Source organism: Pleurodeles waltl, chromosome 10 (genome assembly GCF_031143425.1).
Source record: "Pleurodeles waltl isolate 20211129_DDA chromosome 10, aPleWal1.hap1.20221129, whole genome shotgun sequence".
Classification (NCBI taxonomy): domain Eukaryota; kingdom Metazoa; phylum Chordata; class Amphibia; order Caudata; family Salamandridae; genus Pleurodeles; species Pleurodeles waltl.
The window spans coordinates 444,610,776-444,637,486 of NC_090449.1; the positions used below are offsets into that span (position 1 = coordinate 444,610,776).

The following is a 26,711-nucleotide window of genomic DNA, read 5'->3' on the forward strand; positions in this document are numbered from 1 at the left end:
AGTGTCAGTTGTAGGAGCTTATAGCAGATATTGCCTCCTCTAGGTTTTTCCACCATGTCCAAAAGGCATGCCACTGGCATCAGTGAGTGGTACCTCAATACCTAACTGCCTACCCGATGCAAGGCACCGCCAATTTCTCGAAGTCCTGCATCCCCACACACTGCCATGCAGGGATGAGGAACGAGGCCCCCCTTCATCCCACAGAGTGCACAGCCCTGTAACATGCTGGGATCCATTCAATTAAGCCGGGCTGGTGTCTCATAGATGCAATACAAAAAATTAAAGTGGATTGAGCTGAAACTATTGTTACAGTACACCTTCATCAAACGAAAAGCTTATGCCCAGCTTGAATCTTCTATTACTTCACCCAGGGCACACTCCCATGCCAATTTCGCCTTGCACACATTTTTCACCAGGCCCACATGGATTGCTGCATACAACAGGGAGATGAGGTGCCTGCTCTCTCCCCATCAAATCAGTCCCCCCCAGCACTTGTGAGGGATGTGGCACTGCTGGGTACATACTCCAGAGTTCCTTTGCATTATTCTCTAGTTTGGCAAACTGTAGAAAGAGACCCCTTCCGACTTTGAAAGCGTCTTGGGCCTCTTGAAAAGTGGGGAAAACCTCCCCACAGAAAAAGGGGGCTCTGCATAACACTTTTCACCACTGACTCCCACACCTGTGCAGTACAGTGGACCAGCAATAGTATCGGGACATCTATATGTCTCCCTCTCATTAGGATGCGGAGCAGTGTATCTTTGCCCATCTTTCCCGAAGAAGCTGCTTCTCCCAATTGTCAGTATTCGTCAGCCATTGGGCCGTGTACTGCAGGAGTACCTCACAATATTCAATTAGTTAATTTGTCTTCATATGAAAGAAGAAAGGTACATATTTTCGATAAATGTGATACTGTAGTGTTTCGTTTATCTTTCTAATACCCGACATGCATGCAGTCATGATGCACAAGGACCCAATTCATATTTTATGCCGTTGAAACGGCATTGCATAACACCAGTGGACACCTTCTAACACTTAAGGTCTCATTTCTTGACTTCAGTTCACTGAATTGTCTAGACAATCGTGTATAATAATGCCACAAGAATGAGAAAAGTGGAGGCTGCAGAAGCAGCAATATCATGGTGATTCAAAGTTACAGATAGTATGCAACTTATTTTCTAACTGAATGCTATTCCCCTAGCAGCCACTCATTCACCTAAGGTGGGTAGGAAGAATGCCATCAATTTAATGGACTCAAATGAAAAGGCAAATACAGAAAATACAATCTTTTGCCTGGTAATTTATTAATACTGACAACTGAAGTTACGATCACTAAAGTGTTACTGGAACAATTTTCAAACTGGGGGTTCAGACGTCAATGTTACATCAACAGCGCTTTGATACCTTTTGGTTTCATGTGCTTTAGAAATAATACAAAAACAATACTTACATCACAGAGACAATGAAAAAATCAAGCGTCACACAAATGCTAAGTACAGCAAATGAACCACACTCATTCAGCAGAAGAATGGTTAGGGTGAAGTATGTAGCTCCTGGTGCTTTTTAATGGAAACTGTGGCAAATAACTAATGCATAGTATGCAGTGCACACTGTCATTTACAGATAGCACATTTCTCATTGAAATGTCCACAAAATTTGCACAGACATTTTACTAATAAAGCTATACAGTACATAAACGATAACGAAAGAAAAATCGGGTTTCGGCGAATATTTATCATTTTCACATTAGCCGGAAAAGGGTCCTGATCTGTTTTACGCATAATAAAATCTTTGTCGCCATCACAACTTAGAATTACAAAAAAAGTCCCTCTTCTCTTTTCCTAACAAATTATTTATTTTGAAGTCTTTATACAGTTCATTCATAGGTACTTAAATATTGCTGTGTGGTAGAATAAAATTTATATCCTAAAGCCTTTATTTTCACACTCCTATAACCCAGAATGATTGTCACAGCTTTACAAAATCCTCCGAATATGCAGTCAGAGAAAGGAAGGGAAACATTAACCTCCATGTTAACAGATTAAACAGCAATTCCTTAGAACGCGCAGCTTGTCATCTGACTGATGTCTTTGGATGCGCAACAAATGTGACAAGATGATAACACCATTTAAAGGCATATTTCTTGCTCACTCAGCTTCTGAACTCCAACATGATTTTGTGGGTGCTACTGCACTCCTACTTCCAGTGCTTATGAGTCACCCTGAAAATGTTTTAAGGGATGAAGTACTTTTAAACACACCTGCAACACCACAATTGCAAAAGGAATCAACTACAAAAGGATTCAAAGGGAAAACGATTAACTGCTTGAACAAGAAACTGAGGTTCCATTGTGCAGTAAAGTGAAGCACAGCACAAGTGGAAACTGTAGGAATGTGCCCCTTTAGGCATGGTTACCCATCCCCCCTCTCGAACACACACACACACACACACTTTTTGCCTGATAGTGATGCTGTCTTGACAGAGTTTGCTGGGATCCTGCTAACCAGTACTCAGCACCAGCGTTTTTTTTTACCTACCCCGTACCATTACTCCCACAATTGGCACTCCCCAGGCACACCGCAAAGCCCTTTGTAAAAAGTACCAGTGGCACCTAGGGTTCTGTGGCTAGGGAGGGTTCCTAAGGGCTGCATGTATTGTGCCACCCTAAGGGACACGCACACTGCCATTGCACATTGTGTGTGCTGGTGGGGAGAAAAAGGTGAAGTCAACATGGCATCCCTCCCAGGGTGCCATGCCCACCAACCACTGCCTGTGGCATAGGCAAGTCACCCCTCTAGCAGGCCTTGCAGCCGTAAGGCTGGGTGCACTATACCACAGGAGAGGGCATTGCTGCATAAGTATTTACCCCGTACCATTACTCCCACAATTGGCACTCCCCAGGCACACCGCAAAGCCCTTTGTAAAAAGTACCAGTGGCACCTAGGGTTCTGTGGCTAGGGAGGGTTCCTAAGGGCAGCATGTATTGTGCCACCCTAAGGGACACGCACACTGCCATTGCACATTGTGTGTGCTGGTGGGGAGAAAAAGGTGAAGTCAACATGGCATCCCTCCCAGGGTGCCATGCCCACCAACCACTGCCTGTGGCATAGGCAAGTCACCCCTCTAGCAGGCCTTGCAGCCCTAAGGCAGGGTGCACTATACCACAGGTGAGGGCATAGGTGTATGAGCGCTATGCCCCTACAGTGTGTAAGCAAAACTTTAGACATTGTAAGTGCAGGGCAGCCATAAGAGTATATGGTCTGGGAGTCTGTCATACATGAACTCCCCAGCACCATAATGGCTACACTGAAAACTGGGAAGTTTGGTATCAAACTTCTCAGCACAATAAATGCACACTGATGCCAGTGTACATTTTATTGTGAAATACAGCCAGAGGGCATCTTAGAGATGCCCCCTGAAAACATAACCGACTTCCAGTGTGGGCTGATTAGTTTTTGCCAGCCTGCCACACACCAGACATGTTGCTGGTCACATGGGGAGAGTGCCTTTGTCACTCTGTGGCCAGGAACAAAGCCTGTACTGGGTGGAGGTGCTTCTCACCTCCCCCTGAAGGAACTGTAACACCTGGCGGTGAGCCTCAAAGGCTCACCCTCTTTGTTACAGCGCCACAGGGCATCCCAGCTAGTGGAGATGCCCGCCCGTCCGGCCACTGCCCCCACTTTTGGCGGCAAGGCCGGAGGAGATAATGAGAAAAACAATGAGGAGTCACTGGCCAGTCAGGACAACCCTTAAGGTGTCCTGAGCTGAGGTGACTGACTTTTAGAAATCCTCCATCTTGCAGATGGAGGATCCCCCCTGTGAGAAGGTAGCCTCTTTCTAGCCTTGTTACCCCCACTTTTTGCCTGTTTGTGAGTGTATGTCAGGGTGTTTGTCACTGTTTTCACTGTCTCACTGGGATCCTGATAGCCAGGCCTCAGTGCTCATAGTGAAAACACTATGTTTTCAGTATGGTTGTTATGTGTCACTGGGATCCTGCTGGTCAGGACCCCAGTGCTCATAGGTTTGTGGCCTATATATATGTGTCACTGGGACCCTGTCACACAGGGCCCCAGTGCTCATAGGTGTGCATGTATATGTTCCCTGTGTGGTGCCTAACTGTCTCACTGAGGCTCTGCTAACCAGAACCTCAGTGGTTATGCTCTCTCATTACTTTTAAATTGTCACTAACAGGCTAGTGACCAATTTTACCAATTTACATTGGCTTACTGGAACACCCTTATAATTCCCTAGTATATGGTACTGAGGTACCCAGGGTATTGGGGTTCCAGGAGATCCCTATGGGTTGCAGCATTTCTTTTGCCACCCATAGGGAGCTCTGACAATTCTTACACAGGCCTGCCACTGCAGCCTGAGTGAAATAACGTCCACGTTATTTCACAGCCATTTTACACTGCACTTAAGTAACTTATAAGTCACCTATATGTCTAACCTTTACCTGGTAAAGGTTAGGTGCAAAGTTACTTAGTGTGAGGGCACCCTGGCACTAGCCAAGGTGCCCCCACATTGTTCAGAGCCAATTCACTGAACTTTGTGAGTGCGGGGACACCATTACACGCGTGCACTACATATAGGTCACTACCTATATGTAGCTTCACCATGGTAACTCCGAATATGGCCATGTAACATGTCTATGATCATGGAATTGCCCCCTCTATGCCATCCTGGCATTGTTGGTACAATTCCATGATCCCAGTGGTCTGTAGCACAGACCCTGGTACTGCCAGACTGCCCTTCCTGGGGTTTCACTGCAGCTGCTGCTGCTGCCAACCCCTCAGACAGGCAGCTGCCCTCCTGGGGTCCAGCCAGGCCTGTCCCAGGATGGCAGAACAAAGAACTTCCTCTGAGAGAGGGTGTGACACCCTCTCCCTTTGGAAAATGGTGTGAAGGCAGGGGAGGAGTAGCCTCCCCCAGCCTCTGGAAATGCTTTGTTGGGCACAGATGTGCCCAATTCTGCATAAGCCAGTCTACACCCGTTCAGGGACCCCTTAGCCCCTGCTCTGGCGCGAAACTGGACAAAGGAAAGGGGAGTGACCACTCCCCTGACCTGCACCTCCCCTGGGAGGTGTCCAGAGCTCCTCCAGTGTGCTCCAGACCTCTGCCATCTTGGAAACAGAGGTGCTGCTGGCACACTGGACTGCTCTGAGTGGCCAGTGCCACCAGGTGACGTCAGAGACTCCTGCTGATAGGCTCCTTCAGGTGTTAGTAGCCTATCCTCTCTCCTAAGTAGCCAAACCCTCTTTTCTGGCTATTTAGGGTCTCTGTCTCTGGGGAAACTTCAGATAACGAATGCATGAGCTCAGCCGAGTTCCTCTGCATCTCCCTCTTCACCTTCTGATAAGGAATCGACCGCTGACCGCGCTGGAAGCCTGCAAACCTGCAACATAGTAGCAAAGACGACTACTGCAACTCTGTAACGCTGATCCTGCCGCCTTCTCAACTGTTTTCCTGCTTGTGCATGCTGTGGGGGTAGCCTGCCTCCTCTCTGCACCAGAAGCTCCGAAGAAATCTCCCGTGGGTCGACGGAATCTTCCCCCTGCAACCGCAGGCACCAAAAAGCTGCATTACCGGTCCCTTGGGTCTCCTCTCAGCACGACGAGCGAGGTCCCTCGAATCCAGCGACGCTGTCCAAGTGACCCCCACAGTCCAGTGACTCTTCAGCCCAAGTTTGGTGGAGGTAAGTCCTTGCCTCACCTCGCTGGGCTGCATTGCTGGGAACCGCGACTTTGCAGCTACTCCGGCCCCTGTGCACTTCCGGCGGAAATCCTTTGTGCACAGCCAAGCCTGGGTCCACGGCACTCTAACCTGCATTGCACGACTTTCTAAGTTGGTCTCCGGCGACGTGGGACTCCTTTGTGCAACTTCGGCGAGCACCGTTTCACGCATCCTCGTAGTGCCTGTTTCTGGCACTTCTCCGGGTGCTACCTGCTTCAGTGAGGGCTCTTTGTCTTGCTCGACGTCCCCTCTCTCTTCAGGTCCAATTTGCGACCTCCTGGTCCCTCCTGGGCCCCAGCAGCGTCCAAAAACGCCAAACGCACGATATGCGTGTAGCAAGGCTTGTTGGCGTCCTTCCGGCGGGAAAACACTTCTGCACGACTCTCCAAGGCGAGAGGGATCCGTCCACCAAAGGGGAAGTCTCTAGCCCTTTTCGTTCCTGCAGAAACCTCAGCTTCTTCTGCCCAGTCGAAGCTTCTTTGCACCCGCAGCTGGCATTTCCTGGGCATCTGCCCATCTCCGACTTGCTTGTGACTTTTGGACTTGGTCCCCTTGTTCCACAGGTACCCTAGATTGGAAATCCACAGTTGTTGCATTGCTGGTTTGTGTCTTTCCTGCATTATTCCTCTAACACGACTCTTTTGTCCTTAGGGGAACTTTAGTGCACTTTGCACTCACTTTTCAGGGTCTTGGGGAGGGTTATTTTTCTAACTCTCACTATTTTCTAATAGTCCCAGCGACCCTCTACAAGGTCACATAGGTTTGGGGTCCATTCGTGGTTCGCATTCCACTTCTGGAGTATATGGTTTGTGTTGCCCCTATCCCTATGTTTCCCCATTGCATCCTATTGTAACTATACATTGTTTGCACTGTTTTCTAAGACTATACTGCATATTTTTGCTATTGTGTATATATATCTTGTGTATATTTCCTATCCTCTCACTGAGGGTACACTCTAAGATACTTTGGCATATTGTCATAAAAATAAAGTACCTTTATTTTTAGTATAACTGTGTATTGTGTTTTCTTATGATATTGTGCATATGACACTAAGTGGTACTGTAGTAGCTTCACACGTCTCCTAGTTCAGCCTGAGCTGCTCTGCTAAGCTACCATTATCTATCAGCCTAAGCTGCTAGACACCCTATACACTAATAAGGGATAACTGGGCCTGGTGCAAGGTGCAAGTACCCCTTGGTACTCACTACAAGCCAGTCCAGCCTCCTACATTGGTTGTGCAGTGGTGGGATAAGTGCTTGAGACTACTTACCACTCTTGTCATTGTACTTTTCATAAGAGAAAAATATACAAAACAAGGTCAGTGTATATACACATAGCCAAAAAGTTTTGCATTTCCTCTTTCCACTCTTTTCTAAGTGCTGAAAAGTACTTCTAAACTTTCAAAAAGTTCCTAAAAGTTTAAAAAGTTTTTTCTGTCTTTCCAAAAAGTTCTGAAAACTTTTTTTCTTTTTCTATCACTTTAACTCTCTCTAAAAAATGTCTGGCACAGGAAAAAATGTTGAACTGTCCAAACTTGCATATGATCACCTTAGCTGGAAAGGAGCAAGGAGTCTCTGCATAGAGAGAGGTTTGAGTGTAGGGAAGAATCCTTCCTTAGAACTGTTAATTAATATGCTTAGAGTACAGGATAAGGCCATAAGTGCCCAATCTGTAGAAAAAGTAGCTAATGGTTCTCAATCTGATCCAGGGACTCCCCCAGGAAAAGGTTCAGGAAAGAAACTTCTCAGCCTGCCCATTACTAGACAGTCTAGCATAGTTGGTACAGAGGTTGAATCACACCATACTAATGGTGTGCTCTCACATTATACTGGTAGCCAAGCTGTTAGGGTGCCCTCTGTAAGGGACAGGTCTCCTTCTGTTCATTCCCATCATACCTCTGTATCTAGAAATGTCCCTCCCACCCACCCTGATGACAGATTGTTAGAAAGGGAGCTCAATAGATTGAGAGTGGAACAAACCAGACTGAAGCTCAAGAAGCAACAGCTGGATTTGGATAGACAGTCTTTAGAAATAGAGAGGGAAAGACAGAAGTTGGGTTTAGAAACCCATGGTGGCAGCAGCAGTATTCCCCATAGTCATCCTGCAAAAGAGCATGATTCCAGGAATCTGCACAAGATAGTTCCCCCTTATAAGGAGGGGGATGACATTAACAAGTGGTTTGCTTCACTTGAGAGGGCCTGTGCTGTACAGGATGTCCCTCAAAAGCAGTGGGCTGCTATCCTATGGCTATCATTTACTGGAAAAGGTAGGGATAGGCTCCTTACTGTAAAAGAAAATGATGCTAATAATTTCCAAGTTCTTAAGAATGCACTCCTGGATGGTTATGGCTTAACCACTGAACAGTACAGGATAAAGTTCAGAGAGACCAAAAAGGAGTCTTCACAAGACTGGGTTGATTTCATTGACCAGGCAGTGAAGGCCTTGGAGGGGTGGTTACATGGCAGTAAAGTTACTGATTATGACAGCCTGTATAACTTAATCCTGAGAGAGCATATTCTTAATAATTGTGTGTCTGATTTGTTGCACCAGTACCTGGTAGACTCTGATCTGACCTCTCCCCAAGAATTGGGAAAGAAGGCAGACAAATGGGTCAGAACAAGGGTGAACAGAAAAGTTCATACAGGGGGTGACAAAGATGGCCATAAGAAGAAAGATGGTGAAAAATCTCAAGATAAGCATGGGGATAAGGGTAAAACCAAAGATCCCACTTCAAATCTTAAACACTCTTCAGAGGGTGGGGATAAAACAAATTCTTCCTCTTCTTCCCAACCTGCACACATTAAAAAGCCTTGGTGCTTTGTGTGTAAAAATAGAGGCCATAGGCCAGGGGATAAGTCCTGTCCAGGTAAACCCCCTGAGCCTACCACCACTAATACATCAAGCTCTAGTGCCCCTAGCAGTAGTGGTACTAGTGGTGGGACTGCTGGCAACAGTCAAGCAAAGGGTGTAGTTGGGTTCACTTATGGGTCCATAGTGGAAACTGATGTAATCAGTCCCAAGACAGTTTCTGTCACACCTAGTGGCATTGGCCTTGCCACACTGGCTGCTTGTCCCCTTACAATGGATAAGTACAGGCAGACAGTTTCAATAAATGGTGTTGAGGCCTTGGCCTACAGGGACACAGGTGCCAGTTTCACTTTGGTGACTGACAACCTAGTGCACCCTGATCAACACATCATTGGACAACAGTATAAGATTATTGATGTCCATAACTCCACTAAGTTTCTTCCCTTAGCTATAATTCAGTTTAGTTGGGGTGGAGTTACTGGCCCTAAGCAGGTGGTGGTATCACCTAGCTTACCTGTAGACTGTCTCTTAGGTAATGACCTAGAGGCCTCAGGTTGGGCTGATGTAGAGTTTTATGCCCATGCAGCCATGCTGGGCATCCCTGAGGAATTGTTCCCTCTCATTTCAAGTGAAATGAAAAAGCAAAGGAGAGAAGGCCTGAAAACTCAGGATCCCTCTCCATCAACAGGTAAAAAGGGTATCACAGTATCCCCTAACCACCCTACCATTCAGGATACTATTCCTGTGGTGGGAGAAACCTCTCCTGGGGTGGCACCTGTTCCAAGGGAATCATCAGTTGGCAAAACTGTACTCCCTGAGGTGGAAGTACCTCTCTGTGGGATAACTAACATTGGTGAGAAAAAGAGCACCATTTTAGTTAACATGGAGCATCCCTCCAACCCTCCCAGAGAAACTTTAGTGCAGAAACTCTGCACTGCCTCACAACACTTAGGACAGCATCCCTGCCCTAGTGTGGAGCTGATAGGACAGCATCCCTGCCCTGCTCCAACTCAAGAGAAACAGCATCCCTGTTCTCTCTTCCAGCCAAATGGACAAAGTTTTTGTCCAGCTATGGCTTTACTGAGACAGCATCCCTGTCTGGCATTTCCATCATTACAAATAGGTTCAGTGGATAATTCCCACTGCTCTAAACTAAAACTTACTGATAGAAACTCTGAAAATACATCTTCACATTGTTGCTTAGCTAAAAAACTTCAAACAGGGTGGTTTACATCCCCACAGGGAAGTAACCATATAGTGGATGATAAAGGGAGTAACCAGTCTATTGCAGAGCTACTCTCTACTTATCACCACTTAGACAATAAAGTCTCAACTGGCCAAGGTTAGCCTTATTGTCCTTCGTTTGGGGGGGGGGGGGGGGTTGTGTGAGAAGGTAGCCTCTTTCTAGCCTTGTTACCCCCACTTTTGGCCTGTTTGTGAGTGTATGTCAGGGTGTTTGTCACTGTTTTCACTGTCTCACTGGGATCCTGATAGCCAGGCCTCAGTGCTCATAGTGAAAACACTATGTTTTCAGTATGGTTGTTATGTGTCACTGGGATCCTGCTGGTCAGGACCCCAGTGCTCATAGGTTTGTGGCCTATATGTATGTGTCACTGGGACCCTGTCACACAGGGCCCCAGTGCTCATAGGTGTGCATGTATATGTTCCCTGTGTGGTGCCTAACTGTCTCACTGAGGCTCTGCTAACCAGAACCTCAGTGGTTATGCTCTCTCATTACTTTTAAATTGTCACTAACAGGCTAGTGACCAATTTTACCAATTTACATTGGCTTACTGGAACACCCTTATAATTCCCTAGTATATGGTAATGAGGTACCCAGGGTATTGGGGTTCCAGGAGATCCCTATGGGTTGCAGCATTTCTTTTGCCACCCATAGGGAGCTCTGACAATTCTTACACAGGCCTGCCACTGCAGCCTGAGTGAAATAACGTCCACGTTATTTCACAGCCATTTTACACTGCACTTAAGTAACTTATAAGTCACCTATATGTCTAACCTTTACCTGGTAAAGGTTAGGTGCAAAGTTACTTAGTGTGAGGGCACCCTGGCACTAGCCAAGGTGCCCCCACATTGTTCAGAGCCAATTCACTGAACTTTGTGAGTGCGGGGACACCATTACACACGTGCACTACATATAGGTCACTACCTATATGTAGCTTCACCATGGTAACTCCGAATATGGCCATGTAACATGTCTATGATCATGGAATTGCCCCCTCTATGCCATCCTGGCATTGTTGGTACAATTCCATGATCCCAGTGGTCTGTAGCACAGACCCTGGTACTGCCAGACTGCCCTTCCTGGGGTTTCACTGCAGCTGCTGCTGCTGCCAACCCCTCAGACAGGCAGCTGCCCTCCTGGGGTCCAGCCAGGCCTGTCCCAGGATGGCAGAACAAAGAACTTCCTCTGAGAGAGGGTGTGACACCCTCTCCCTTTGGAAAATGGTGTGAAGGCAGGGGAGGAGTAGCCTCCCCCAGCCTCTGGAAATGCTTTGTTGGGCACAGATGTGCCCAATTCTGCATAAGCCAGTCTACACCGGTTCAGGGACCCCTTAGCCCCTGCTCTGGCGCGAAACTGGACAAAGGAAAGGGGAGTGACCACTCCCCTGACCTGCACCTCCCCTGGGAGGTGTCCAGAGCTCCTCCAGTGTGCTCCAGACCTCTGCCATCTTGGAAACAGAGGTGCTGCTGGCACACTGGACTGCTCTGAGTGGCCAGTGCCACCAGGTGACGTCAGAGACTCCTGCTGATAGGCTCCTTCAGGTGTTAGTAGCCTATCCTCTCTCCTAAGTAGCCAAACCCTCTTTTCTGGCTATTTAGGGTCTCTGTCTCTGGGGAAACTTCAGATAACGAATGCATGAGCTCAGCCGAGTTCCTCTGCATCTCCCTCTTCACCTTCTGATAAGGAATCGACCGCTGACCGCGCTGGAAGCCTGCAAACCTGCAACATAGTAGCAAAGACGACTACTGCAACTCTGTAACGCTGATCCTGCCGCCTTCTCAACTGTTTTCCTGCTTGTGCATGCTGTGGGGGTAGCCTGCCTCCTCTCTGCACCAGAAGCTCCGAAGAAATCTCCCGTGGGTCGACGGAATCTTCCCCCTGCAACCGCAGGCACCAAAAAGCTGCATTACCGGTCCCTTGGGTCTCCTCTCAGCACGACGAGCGAGGTCCCTCGAATCCAGCGACGCTGTCCAAGTGACCCCCACAGTCCAGTGACTCTTCAGCCCAAGTTTGGTGGAGGTAAGTCCTTGCCTCACCTCGCTGGGCTGCATTGCTGGGAACCGCGACTTTGCAGCTACTCCGGCCCCTGTGCACTTCCGGCGGAAATCCTTTGTGCACAGCCAAGCCTGGGTCCACGGCACTCTAACCTGCATTGCACGACTTTCTAAGTTGGTCTCCGGCGACGTGGGACTCCTTTGTGCAACTTCGGCGAGCACCGTTTCACGCATCCTCGTAGTGCCTGTTTCTGGCACTTCTCCGGGTGCTACCTGCTTCAGTGAGGGCTCTTTGTCTTGCTCGACGTCCCCTCTCTCTTCAGGTCCAATTTGCGACCTCCTGGTCCCTCCTGGGCCCCAGCAGCGTCCAAAAACGCCAAACGCACGATTTGCGTGTAGCAAGGCTTGTTGGCGTCCTTCCGGCGGGAAAACACTTCTGCACGACTCTCCAAGGCGAGAGGGATCCGTCCACCAAAGGGGAAGTCTCTAGCCCTTTTCGTTCCTGCAGAAACCTCAGCTTCTTCTGCCCAGTCGAAGCTTCTTTGCACCCGCAGCTGGCATTTCCTGGGCATCTGCCCATCTCCGACTTGCTTGTGACTTTTGGACTTGGTCCCCTTGTTCCACAGGTACCCTAGATTGGAAATCCACAGTTGTTGCATTGCTGGTTTGTGTCTTTCCTGCATTATTCCTCTAACACGACTCTTTTGTCCTTAGGGGAACTTTAGTGCACTTTGCACTCACTTTTCAGGGTCTTGGGGAGGGTTATTTTTCTAACTCTCACTATTTTCTAATAGTCCCAGCGACCCTCTACAAGGTCACATAGGTTTGGGGTCCATTCGTGGTTCGCATTCCACTTCTGGAGTATATGGTTTGTGTTGCCCCTATCCCTATGTTTCCCCATTGCATCCTATTGTAACTATACATTGTTTGCACTGTTTTCTAAGACTATACTGCATATTTTTGCTATTGTGTATATATATCTTGTGTATATTTCCTATCCTCTCACTGAGGGTACACTCTAAGATACTTTGGCATATTGTCATAAAAATAAAGTACCTTTATTTTTAGTATAACTGTGTATTGTGTTTTCTTATGATATTGTGCATATGACACTAAGTGGTACTGTAGTAGCTTCACACGTCTCCTAGTTCAGCCTGAGCTGCTCTGCTAAGCTACCATTATCTATCAGCCTAAGCTGCTAGACACCCTATACACTAATAAGGGATAACTGGGCCTGGTGCAAGGTGCAAGTACCCCTTGGTACTCACTACAAGCCAGTCCAGCCTCCTACACCCCCCAATAGTATTAGGGATGTGACCCCCTCCCCACGGGGGGAGGCACAAAGAGGGTGTAGCCACCCTCAGGGCCAGTAGCCATTGGCTACTATCCTCCCAGACCTAAACACACCCCTAAATTGAGTATTTAGGGGCTCCCAGAACCGAGGAAGATAGATTCCTGCAACCTGAAAACGAAGAAAGACTGCTGACCTGAAGCCCTGCAGAGAAGACGGAGACACCAACTGCTTAGGCCGCAGCCCTACCGGCCTGTCTCCCCACTTTGAGAGAAACTGTAACAGCGACGCGTCCCCCAGGGTCCAGCGACCTCTGAAGCTTCAGAGGACTACCCTGCATCTAAAAGGACCAAGAAACTCCTGAGGACAGCGGCCCTGTTCCACAAAGACTGCAACTTTGCAACAAAGAAGCAACTTTTAAAGACCACACGTTTCCCGCCGGAAGCGTGAGACTTTCCACTCTGCACCCGACGCCCCCGGCTCGACCTACGGAATTCTAACTCTACAGGGAGGACTCCCCAGCGACTGCGAGACCGTGAGTAGCCAGAGTTGACCCCCCCCCGAGCACCCACAGCGACGCCTGCAGAGGGAATCCAGAGGCTCCCCTGACCGCGACTGCCTGCTTCAAGGAACCCCAACGCCTGATAAAGACACTGCACCCGCAGCCCACAGGACCTGAAGGAACCGAACTCCAGGGCAGGAGCGACCCCCAGGAGGCCCTCTCCTGAGCCCAGGTGGTGGCTACACTGAGGAGCCCCCCTTTGCCTGCATCGCTGAAGAGACCCTTGGGTCTCCCACTGAATCCTATTGCAAACCCGACGCCTGTTTGCACACTGCACCAGGCCGCCCCTGTGCCGCTGAGGGTGTACTTTCTGTGCCTGCTTGTGGCAGCAACTTAAATAGGGTCAGAGATACTCCTGACATGCTAAAAATCCCCAAAGGGATTGTAACTAAATATGAAGATGGTGATGACATCACCAAATGGTTCACAGTTTTTGAGAGGGCTTGTGCAACCAGAAAAGTAAACAGATCTCACTGGGGTGCTCTCCTTTGGGAAATGTTCACTGGAAAGTGTAAGGACAGACTCCTCACACTCTCTGGAAAAGATGCAGAATCCTATGACCTCATGGAGGCTACCCTGATTGAGGGCTTTGGATTCTCAAATGAGAAGTACAGGATTAGGTTCAGGGGGGCTCAAAAATCCTCGAGCCAGACCTGGGTTGATTTTGTTGACTTCTCAGTCAAAACACTGGATGGTTGGATTAATGGCAGTGGTGTAAATGATTATGCTGGGCTGTACAATCTGTTTATGAAAGAACACCTTTTAAGTAATTATTTCAATGATAAACTGCATCAGCATCTAGTAGACCTAGGACCAATTTCTCCCCAAGAATTGGGAAAGAAGGTGGACCATTGGATCAAGACTAGGGTGACGAAGACTTCCACAGGGGGTGACCAAAAGAAAGGGGTCACAAAGACTCCCCAGGGCAAGAGTGTTGAGACATCCAAGGGTAACAGTAAAGAGTCTTCTACAAGGCCCAAAAACCTGCTCAGGAGGGAGGGTCCAAAGCCTCTTCACAATCCAATTTTGGGTACAAAGGTAAAAATGTTGATCCCAAAAAGGCCTGGTGTCGTAGCTGTAATCAGCAGGGACACCAAACTGGAGACAAGGCCTGTCCCAAGAAAGGTTCCACTTCAAACTCTACTCCAGTTAGCACTGGAATAGCCAGTCTCCAGGTGGGATCAACAGTGTGCCCAGAGCAAATCAGGGTTCACACTGAAGCTACATTAGTTTCGGAGGGTGGAGTGGACTTAGCCACACTGGCTGCCTGGCCCCCTAATATGCAAAAATACAGGCAGCAACTCTTAATTAATGGGACTAATGTAGAAGGCCTGAGGGATACAGGTGCCAGTGTCACAATGGTGACAGACAAACTGGTTTCCCCAGGACAATACCTGACTGGACAAACTTATCCAGTCACCAATGCTGACAATCAGACTAAAGTACATCCCATGGCTATGGTACCTTTAGAATGGGGAGGGGTCACTGGCCTGAAGCAGGTGGTAGTCTCCTAAAATATCCCGGTAGACTGTTTGCTTGGAAATGACCTGGAGTCCTCAGCATGGGCTGATGTGGAACTCAAAACCCATGCAGCCATGCTGGGTATCCCTGAACCGGGCACAGTGCAGAGCTCAGGGTGAAAAAGAGGTGTTGGTGCCTGGAATAATGCCCCAACCCTCCAAGAGAAAAGGAAAGAAGACTGGGGAACCAGCTTCAACACGACAAAAGAAAAAGAACCTCTCTTCCAAGGAAGAAGTTCTGCCCTCTGAGGGAACTGAGCCCATGGAGTTGGAACCTTATCAGGTTGAACTCTAAGGCCCAGGGGGACACACAAGGGAACAGTTGTGTAAGGGGCAAGAAACATGTCCCTCTCTTGAAGGCCTTAGGCAACAAGCTGCTGAAGAGACAAAAGGAAAAATCACTGGAACACATAGAGTCTATTGGGAAGATGGACTCCTCTACACTTAGGCAAGAGATCCCAAACCTGGTGCCACTAGGAGAGTGGTAGTGCCTCAGGAGTTTAGGAAGTTCATTCTGACCTTAGCTCATGATATTCCACTTGCTGGGCATTTGGGACAAACCAAGACTTGGGAGAGGTTAGTCAACCATTTCTATTGGCCCGACATGTCCCACAAAGTAAAGGAGTTTTGTGTCTCCTGAGCCACCTATCAAGCCAGTGGTAAGACAGGTTGCCATCCAAAGGCCCCCCTCATTCCACTTCCAGTGGTGGGGATCCCCTTTGAAAGAGTGGGTGTGGACATAGTGGGTCCACTTGAACCTCCCACAGCCTCAGGGAACCAATACATACTAGTGGTAGTGGATCATGCCACTAGATACCCTGAAGCAATTCCCATTAGGTCCACTACTGCCCCTGCAGTAGCTAAAGCACTCATCAGTATCTTTACCAGAGTGGGATTTCCTAAGGAGGAGGTGTCTGAAAGGGGTACCAACTTCATGTCAGCATACCTTAAACACATGTGGAATGAGTGTGGGGTAACTTACAAATTCACCACACCGTACCATCCACAAACCAATGGTCTTGTGGAAAGATTCAACAAGACATTGAAGGGCATGATCATGGGGTTACCTGAAAAACTCAAAAGGAGATGCGATGTCCTCTTGCCATGTCTGCTTTTCGCCTACAGAGAGGTGCCTCAGAAGGGAGTAGGGTTCTCCCCCTTTGAACTTCTGTTTGGCCATCCTGTAAGAGGACCACTAGCTCTTGTAAAAGAAGGCTGGGAGAGACCTCTTCATGAGCCTAAACAAGATATAGTGGACTATGTACTAGGCCTACGTTCCAGGATGGCAGAGTACATGGAAAAGGCTAGCAAACACCTTGAGGCCAGCTAACAACTCCAGAAGATGTGGTATGACCAAAATGCTGCTATGGTTGAGTTTCAGCCAGGGCAGAAAGTCTGGGTTCTGGAGCCTGTGGCTCCCAGGGCACTCCAGGACAGATGGAGTGTCCCTTACCCAGTGCTAGAGAGAAAGAGTCAGGTCACCTACCTGGTAGACCTAGGCACCAAAAAGGTTGATCCATGTGAACCGCCTCAAACTCTTTCATGACAGGGCAGATGTGAACCTGTTGATGGTTACAGATGAGGACCAGGAAGCTGAGAGTGAACCGCTCCCTGATCTCCTCTCCACTGACCCTAAGGATGGCTCAGTAGATGGAGTGATCTATTCAGACACCCTCTCTGGCCAACAGCAAGCTGACTGAAGGAAAGTCTTACAACAGTTTGCTGAGCTCTTTTTCCTAACCACTGGTCAGACACACCTGTCTACCCATGATGTGGACACAGGAGACAGCATGCCTGTCAAAAACAACATTTTCAGACAGTCTGACCAAGTTAAGGAAAGCATCAAAATGGAAGTTCACAAGACGCTGGATTTGGGAGTCAATGAGCACTCTGGCAGCCCCTGGGCTAGCCCAGTGGTCTCAGTCCCCAAACCTCACACCAAAGATGGTAAGAGAGAGATAAAGTTTTGTGTGGTCTACAGAGGACTTAATTCTGTCACCAAGATAGATGCCCATCCCATTACAAGGGCAGATGAGTTAATTGACAAACTACGTGCTGCCATATACTTAAGTACCTTTGACTTGACAGCAGGGTACTGACAAATCAAAATGGCACCAGGAGCAAAAGAAAAGACAGCATTCTCCACACCTGATGGGCATTATCAGTTTAATGTAATGCCCTTTGGTTTAAGAATGACCCTGCCACCTTACAAAGGTTGGTGAATCAAGTCCTTGCTGGCTTGGAGTCCTTTAGTGCAGCTTATCCTGACGATATTGCTGTCTTTAGCTCCAGCTGGCAGGATCACCTGGTCCACCTGAAGGTTTTGAAGGCCCTGCAAGCAGCAGGTCTCTCTGTCAAGGCATCCAAATGTCAGATAGGGCAGGGAACTGTGGTTTACTTGGGACACCTTGTAGATGGAGGCCAAGTTCAGCCACTCCAACCCAAGATCCAGACTATTCTGGACTGGGTAGCTCCAAAAACCCAGACTCAAGTCAGGGCATTCCTTGGCTTTACTGGCTACTACAGGAGGTTTGTGAAGGGATAGGGATCAATAGTGACACCCCTCACAGAACTAACCTCCAAGAAAATGCCTAAGAAGGTAAACTGGACTATAGAATGCCAACAGGCCTTTGATACCCTGAAACAAGCTATGTGCACAGCACCAGTTCTAAAAGCTCCAGATTACTCCAAGCAGTTCATTGTGCAGACTGATGCCTCTGAACATGGGATAGGGGCTGTTTTGTCCCAAACAAATGATGATGGCCTTGACCAACCTGTTGCTTTCATTAGCAGGAGGTTACTCCCCAGGGAGCAGCGCTGGAGTGCCATTGAGAGGGAGGCCTTTGCTGTGGTTTGGTCCCTGAAGAAGCTGAGACCATACCTCTTTGGTACTCACTTTGTAGTTCAAACTGACCACAGACCTCTCAGATGGCTAATGCAAACGAAAGGTGAAAATCCAAAACTGTTGAGGTGGTATAGTGGAACACAGACCTGGGACTGCCCATGCCAATGCAGATGGCCTTTCCAGGTTCTTCCACTTAGAAAATGAAGACTCTCTTGGGAAAGGTTAGTCTCATCCTCTTTCGTTTGGGGGGGGGGGGGTTGGTTCTGTAAGGAAATGCCTCCATGGCATGGTTACCCCCTGACTTTTCGCCTTTGCTGATGCCAAGTTATGATTTGAAAGTGTGCTGAGGCCTGCTAACCAGGCCCCAGCACCAGTGTTCGGTCCCTAACCTGCACCTTTGTCTCCACAATTGGCACCCCCCGGCATCCAGGTAAGTCCCTTGTAACTGGTACCCCTGGTACCTATGGCATAGATAAGTCACCCCTCTAGCAGGCCTCACAGCCCTAAGGCAGGGTGCACTATACCACAGGTGAGGGCATAGGTGCATGAGCACTATGCCCCTACAGTGTCTAAGCAAAACCTTAGACATTGTAAGTGCAGGGTAGCCATAAGAGTATATGGTCTGGGAGTCTGTCATACACAAACTCCACAGCACCATAATGGCTACACTGAAAATAGGGAAGTTTGGTATCAAACTTCTCAGCACAATAAATGCACACTGATGCCAGTGTACATTTTATTGTGAAATACACCCAGAGGGCATCTTAGAGATGCCCCCTGAAAACATACCCGACTTCCAGTGTGGGCGGACTAGTTTTACCAGCCTGCCACACACCAGACATGTTGCTGGCCACATGGGGAGAGTGCCTTTGTCACTCTGTGGCCAGGAACAAAGCCTGTACTGGGTGGAGGTGCTTCTCACCTCCCCCTGCAGGAACTGTAACACCTGGCGGTGAGCCTCAAAGGCTCACCCTCTTTGTTACAGCGCCACAGGGCATCCCAGCTAGTGGAGATGCCCGCCCCTCCGGCCACTGCCCCCACTTTTGGCGGCAAGGCCGGAGGAGATAATGAGAAAAACAAGGAGGAGTCACTGGCCAGTCAGGACAGCCCCTAAGGTGTCCTGAGCTGAGGTGACTCTGACTTTTGAAATCCTCCATCTTGCAGATAGAGGATTCCCCCCCGATAGGATTAGGGATGTGACCCCCTCCCCACGTGGAGGAGGCACAAAGAGGGTGTAGCCACCCTCAGGGCTAGTAGCCATTGGCTACTATCCTCCCAGACCTAAACACACCCCTAAATTGAGTATTTAGGGGCACCCAGAACAGAGGAAGATAGATTCCTGCAACCTGAAGACGAAGAAGGACTGCTGACCTGAAGCCCTGCAGAGAAGACGGAGACACCAACTGCTTTGGCCCCAGCCCTACCGGCCTGTCTCCCCACTTCGAGAGAAACTGCAACAGCGGCGCGTCCCCCAGGGTCCAGCGACCTCTGAAGCCTCAGAGGACTACCCTGCATCTAAAAGGACCAAGAAATTCCAGAGGACAGCAGCCCTGTTCCACAAAGACTGCAACTTTGCAACATAAAAGCAACTTTTAAAGACCACACGTTTCCTGCCGGAAGCGTGAGACTTTCCACTCTGCACCCGACACCCCCAGCTCGACCTACGGAAAACTAACTCTACAGGGAGGACTCCCCGGCGACTGCGAGCCCGTGAGTAGCCAGAGTTGACCCCCCTCAGCCCCCACAGCGACGCCTGCAGAGGGAATCCAGAGGCTCCCCCTGACCACGACTGCCTGCTTCAAGGAACCCGACGCCTGGTAAAGACACTGCACTCGCAGCACCCAGGACCTGAAGGAACCGAACTCCAGTGCAGGAGCGAACCCCAGGAGGCCCTCTCCCTAGCCCAGGTGGTGGCTACCCCAAGGACCCCCCCCCTTTTCCTGCCTGCATCGCTGAAGAGACCCCCTGTGTCTCCCACTGAATCCTATTGCAAACCCGACGACTGTTTGCACACTGCACCCGGCCGCCCCTGTGCCGATGAGGGTGTACTTTCTGTGCCTGCTTGTGTCCTCCCCCGGTGCCCTACAAAACCCCCCTGGTCTGCCCTCCGAAGTCGCAGGTACTTACCTGCTGGCAGACTGGAACCGGGGCACCCCTATTTCCATTGAAGCCTATGTGTTTTTGGCACTCCTTTGGCCTCTGCACCTGACCGGCCCTGAGCTGCTGGTGTGGTAACTTTGGGGTTGCCTTGAACCCCCCACAGTGGGCTACCTTGGACCCAACTTTGAACCTTGTAAGTGCTTTACTTACCTGTGAACCTAACAAATACTTACCTCCCCCAGGAACTGTTAATTTTTGCACTGTGTCCATTTTTAAAATAGCTTATTGCCATTTTTGACAAAACTGTAAATGCTATTGTGATGATTCAAAGTTCCTAAGATACCTGAGTGAAATAACTTTCATTTAAAGTATTGTTTGTAAATCTTGAACATGTGGTTCTTAAAATAAACTAAGAAAATATATTTTTCTACATAAAAACCTATTGGCCTGGAATTGTCTTTGAGTGTGTGTTCCTCATTTATTGCCTGTGAGTGTACAACAAATGCTTAACACTACCGTCTGATAAGCCTACTGCTCGACCACACTACCACAAAATAGAGCATTAGAATTATCTCTTTTTGCCACTATCTTACCTCTAAGGGGAAACCTTGGACTCTGTGCACACTATTTCTTACTTTGAAATAGTATATACAGAGCCAACTTCCTACAGTGTGTGTAAAAACAAGAGCACAAAGCCAAGCACAGGGTGAAAAAGAAGTATTGGAGCCTGGAATAATGGCCCACACTTCCAAGAGAAAATGCAAGAAGACTGGGATAACAGCTTCTGAACAGCAAAAGAAACAAGACTCCTCTTCAAAGGAAGAAGTCTTATCTTCTGAGGGAACTGAGTCCATGGAGTTGGATCCTTATTAGGTACAGCTCTTGGGCTCAGAGGGACCAGCTGTGCCAGGGACAGAGGACCCGTCCTACTCATGAAGGCCTGAGGCAGCAAGCAGCTGCACAGGAAAAGGGAGATGTCAGTGGTTCCCCCAGGGTCTATTAGGAAGATGGACTCCTATGCATAGAGGCCAGAGACCCCAAACCTGGTGCAACCAGGAGAGTGTTAGTGCCTCAGCTGTTTAAGGAGTTTATCCTCACTTTGGCTCATGACATCCCTCTAGCTGGGCATCTGGGACAGACAAAAACTTGGAATAGGCTTGGAAGCCATTTCTACTGGCCCAATATGTCTCAGAAGGTGAAGGAGTTTTGTAACTCCTGTGTCACCTACCAAGCCAGTGGTCAGGCAGGTGGCCACTCAAAAGTTCAGCTTATTCCACTTCCTGTGGTCGGGGATCCCTTTGAAAGGGTTGGTGTGGATATTGCGGGTCCACTTGAGGCAACCACAGCCTCACAAAATCAATACATACTGGTGGTAGTAGATCATGCTACCAGATATCCCAAAGTAATTCCCTTTAGATCTACTACAGCTCCTGCAGTAGCCAAAGCCCTTTTTGATATTTTTATCAGGGTAGGGTTTCCTAAGGAGGTGGTTTCTGACAGAGGTACAAACTTCATGTCAGTGTACCTAAAGTACATGTGGAATGAGTGGGGGTGACTTATAAGTTCACCACACCTTATCATCCACAAACCAATGGACTTGTGGAGAGAGTCAACAAGACCTTGAGGGGCATGATCATGGGATTCCCTAAAAAAAAGAAAAGAAAAATCGAATGGAGATGGGATGTCTTCCTGCCGTGCTTGCTTTTTGCCTCAGAAGGGAGTAGGGTTTTTCACCGCTTTGAACCTCTGTTTGGCTACCCTGTCAGGGGACCACTTGCACCTGTAAAAGAAGGCTGGGAGAGACCTCTCCATGAGCCTAAAAAAGATGTGGTGGACTATGTGCTTGACCTCCACTCCAGGATGGCTGAGTACACGGAAAAGGCATCCAAAAACCTTGAGGCCAGCAAACAGCTTCAGAAGGTGTGGTATGACCAAAAGGCTGCACTGGTAAAATTTAAATCAGGGCAGAAGGCCTGTGGCTCCCAGGGCACTCCAGGACAGATAGAATGGCCCTTACCCTATCCTAGAAAGTAATAGTGTGGTCACCTACTTGGTAGACCTGGGCACTAGCAGGACACCCAAAAGGGTGACTCATGTGAACCGCCTCACGTTCTCTTGTGACAGGACAGATGTAGCCATTCTGATGGTTACTGATGAGAAGCAAGAAGCAGAGAGTGAACCTCTCCCTGACCACCTCTCACATGACCCTAAAGATTGGTCAGTTGATGGAGCTGTCTAATCAGACACCCTTGCTGCCCAATAGCAAGCTGACTGCAGACAAGACTTACAGCAGTTTGCTGGGGTCTTCTCTTTGCCCCCTTGACAGACCCATCTGTGTACCCATGATGTGGACATAGGATACAATTCATCTGTCGAAAGAAAAATCTGTAGACAGTCTGACCAAGTAAAAGAGGGCATCAAAGTGGAAGTCCACAAGACGCTAGATTTAGAGGTTATTGAACCCTCTGACAGTCCCTGGGCTAGCCCAGTGGTCTTAGTCCCCAAACCTCATTCCAAGAATGGGAAGAGAGAGATGAAGTTTTGTATGGACTACAGACATCTCAACTCTGTCACCAAGACAGATACTCACCCTATACCAAGAGCAGATGAACTAATAGACAAATTAGGTGCAGCCAAATTCCTTAGTACCTTTGACTTAACTGCAGGGTACTGGCAAATCAGAATGGCACCTGGAGCAAAAGAAAGGGCAGCATTCTCGACACCTGATGGGCATTATCAGTTTACTGTTATGCCCTTTGGCTTAAAGAATGCCCTTGCCACCTTACAATGGTTGGTGAATCACGTCACTGATGGATATCTGGATGATATTGCTGTCTTTAGCTTTTCCTGGCAGGATCACCTGGTCCACCTGGAGAAGGATTTGCAGGCTTTGCAATCAGCAGGCCTCCCTATCAAGGCATCAAAATGCCAGACAGGGCAGGGCACTTTTGTATACTTGGGCTACCATGTAGGTGGAGAACAAAGGCAACCCTTGCACCCCAAAATCCAGACAATTCTGGACTGGGAAGCTTCAAAATCCAGACTCATGTCAGGGTATTACTTGGCCTGACTGGTTATTATAGGAGGTTTGTGAAGGGGTATGGATTCATTGTGACTCCCCTCACAGAACTGACCTCAATGAATATGTGCAAAAAGGTAAACTAGACTCTTGACTGTGAAAAGGCCTTCCCCCAAAGGAAGTGGGCACAGGAACGGTGTTAGCCACCCTCAGGGATGGTAGCCATTGGCTAATGCCCTCTGACCCCTGTAATGCCCCTAAATCTAGGATTAAAGAGCACCCGTGAACCTAGCTCACCAGATTCCTGGCCACCTTAAGAAGAAAAGAAAGAAGCACGAAGGACTGCAAAGCCGACCCCAGCAGAGAAGACTCCAGACACCAGTGACTTGGCTCCAGCCTTACCAATCTGTCTGCAGCTTCAGAGACTCCTGCACCAAAAAGGTGATGCATCCTGCAGGACCAGCAACCTCTATAAACTCCCAGAGGGCTGCCTGCCCAGAGAGGATCAAGAACTCCCAAGGGCAGCAGTCTTGTCCACAAGATCCTCCAAAAAGGATTCCAGAACCATCCCAGATCAGCAAGCCCTGTCCAATCTGCACCAAATGCCCAAGGTCTGTGTCCAGGTTGCCCACCGGCACAGAGCAGGTTCCCAGGCGATTACGACCTTGTTTCCACCCTGGGTTGACCACTCCTGGCCAACACAACATCTGCAGCCTGACACCAGAGGACCTCCCTGACTGCGACAAGATCCAACAAAGATTCCTGATGCCTAAAGGTACCCCTGCACCGCAGCCCCCAGGCCATGGGGAAATGGACCGACAGTCCAATGATGTTCAGTCGGCGGCCCTCCTCCTTGTCCAGACTATGGTTTTCCAGACTGACCTCCTGGACCCTGCCTGTAGCATCTTTTGTGAACACCACGGTCCCCTCACTGAAAAGCATTGGGCGCCCTGCCTTGTGTTTGTACCCGGCTGCCGCTGTGGGTGTGCGATTGATGCCTACCTGTGTCCACTCCCCCATTGTTCACCTAAACCCCCCAGGTTTGCTCTCCGAACATCAGCTTTAACCTCTACATAAGGCCGGCCCAGTGTAGCTGGTGGTGCACTTTTGGGTCAACTGAAACTTCGACCTATGAACAGCCTAATCTCCGAAGACTCAAGTCATAACTTATGTACTTATCTGTTAACTATACTAATACTCCCCCCACCGACCACCCAAGAACGGTATGGACTCATATGGAAAAGTGACAACCTTTGAAATAGAAAATTGCTACTTACTTTTAAACTGCTTTATCTTCTAAAACCACACAAAGTACATTTGATACATATGCATGTGTCCTACTTATAACTTTACTTACCTGCAACAAAGTCCTTCTGGTACTAGTAATAAATTAACAAAATATATTTTTGGTATGTAAAAACAATTGGCCTGGAGTTAGTCATTGAGTGTGTGCCTCATTTCTTGACTGTGTGTATACAACAAATGCTTTACATTACCCTCTGATAAGCCTAACTGCTCGACCACACTACCACAAAAGAGAGCATTAGTATTATCTACTTTAGCCTCTGTTAACTCTGTGGAACTCAAGGACTCCGTACACACTATATCTAATTTTGATATAGTATATACAGAGCCAGCTTCCTAGAAAGACCTGTTAACCAACTCCTTGATAAACTATCAACACCTCCAAAAAAATTCTTCAGTGTCATCAAAATGATACCAGGTACTCTAAGATTACTTCCGCAATTTCAGAGTTAAGGCAGGCCTTTCTACATGGAGTAAAATCAAACATTTATTACTTCACACATTGAAGCAATACGTCAATTAACATGCTTCTAACTGAACAAATTACTTACCTTCGGTAACGCCTTATCTGGTAGAGACAGACTAGCCGCAGATTCCATACCTTAGAATTCTCCCCAGGCACCAAACTGGATCTGGAAAAAAATCCTCAACAGTACATCTGCATGTCGGTAGAGGGTGTCGTGTGACTCCATATCTACTTCATACTCCAGATATGACGTTGAGGGAGTTCATATAATCCCTCCTCCGAAGCGCTGACGTCAGTTTCTTCTATGACTCTAATTTGCGCAACAATGCGGAGCCACTAAACGGTCAATGGAACAGTGTATCAATAAGAGAGGGAGGTGTAAATTTGATTTACAACTACTAAATTGAAAAGCATAGCAATACGATGCCAAGAAAGCAAGACTGAGATAAGATAATATGGGTCGCTGGGCGGGGATTGCATGGGTGGGTCGGTTAGGCATCTGCAGCTAGTCTGTCTCTACCAGATAAGTAGTTACCGAAGATAAGTAACTAGTTGATCCGATAGAGACAACTAGCTGCAAATTCCTTACCTCAGATTTAGATACCAAAGCAATATCAACCCCGGAGGAGGGCCCGAGAACACATCCTACCAAAGTCTTGCATATAAACAACCAGTCTAACTGAAGGAGTAGGAGACCAGACATGAGAAAGATAAAGGTGAGAAGAAGCATTTACCTCACCGAAAGAGCAGTGGACGACCAACAGAATATTTAAAGAAAATATGAAACGCGATAGGGGCAGAGCATATGGCAATGAAAAGGAATCCGTTTCTAGATTACTACAACAGAAAAATACCATGAAGTGTGGCAAAGTAGGAACTTCAACCGAAGAGGAGCTGAGGAGTAAGGTGCAAAAGCTCCCCAACAGTCACTGAGACAATAGGAATGGCACACCGATCAAGGGGTAATGCCAGAGGATATGAAAAAGTGGAAAGCGATGCATGTATGCTGCTTCTGCCAGGATTCATAGGCAAAACCTGGTGAAGCTTAACGCTGGTAGGGAGAATAACTCAAAAGAAAGAATGTACATCTCCAGGAACACCAAAGGGTAAACCTGAAGAGAGATTTAACAGAACTGTGAGATACATATAGCCAGTCAACAGGAGACACAAAATGTATGCCATATGCATGACATACAATGGTTAAATTAGGAGGTCTGGAAGATACATGCCTAGCCACTCATACACACTGATACAGATCTAAAGACATGGATGTATCCATATAGATGTTGTTTATAGAGCTGCACAGGGCCAGGTTAACACATATGCAGAGATAAAAATAGAGACATAGGCCTGTGAAGTGGAAATGATACATAGATATACATGTATATCTATACATATCTCTCTCTCTCTCTTTATATATATATATATATATATATATATATATATATATATATATATATATATATATATATATAAAAATATATATAAAATATAATATATAGAGGAACATATAAGGAAAAGTGCTAATCAACAACCACAACACAGGAGTTAAAAACTAAATTAAAAAAGAGGTGAGTACACCCTTCAAGAAAGAAAAGCCAGCCAAGCAGGAAAATCAATGCCAGCGGACTAAAAGTTAAAAGAGCTTGGTAGAACCACCTGCTGACCGAAACCAACATAACAGTACATTGAAAGGACTGAAGGAAAAAGTGGCAAAATCCCAGGGAGACAACCAACGTATAAGAAAGTGATCCAATACGTGGACCCAAAAATGAAATATTCTGAAATATTCTGAAATATAAGGTATATTTGACTTCAACCCCTACAG

At 47.8% G+C, this 26,711-nt stretch overlaps 1 protein-coding gene across 1 annotated transcript in view; it reads right to left on the reverse strand.

Moving 5' to 3' along the window:
• Positions 1 to 26,711, reverse strand: part of GTF3C1 (general transcription factor IIIC subunit 1) — a 1,928,973-nt gene that overhangs the window by 895,765 nt on the left and 1,006,497 nt on the right. The window lies entirely within an intron of this gene.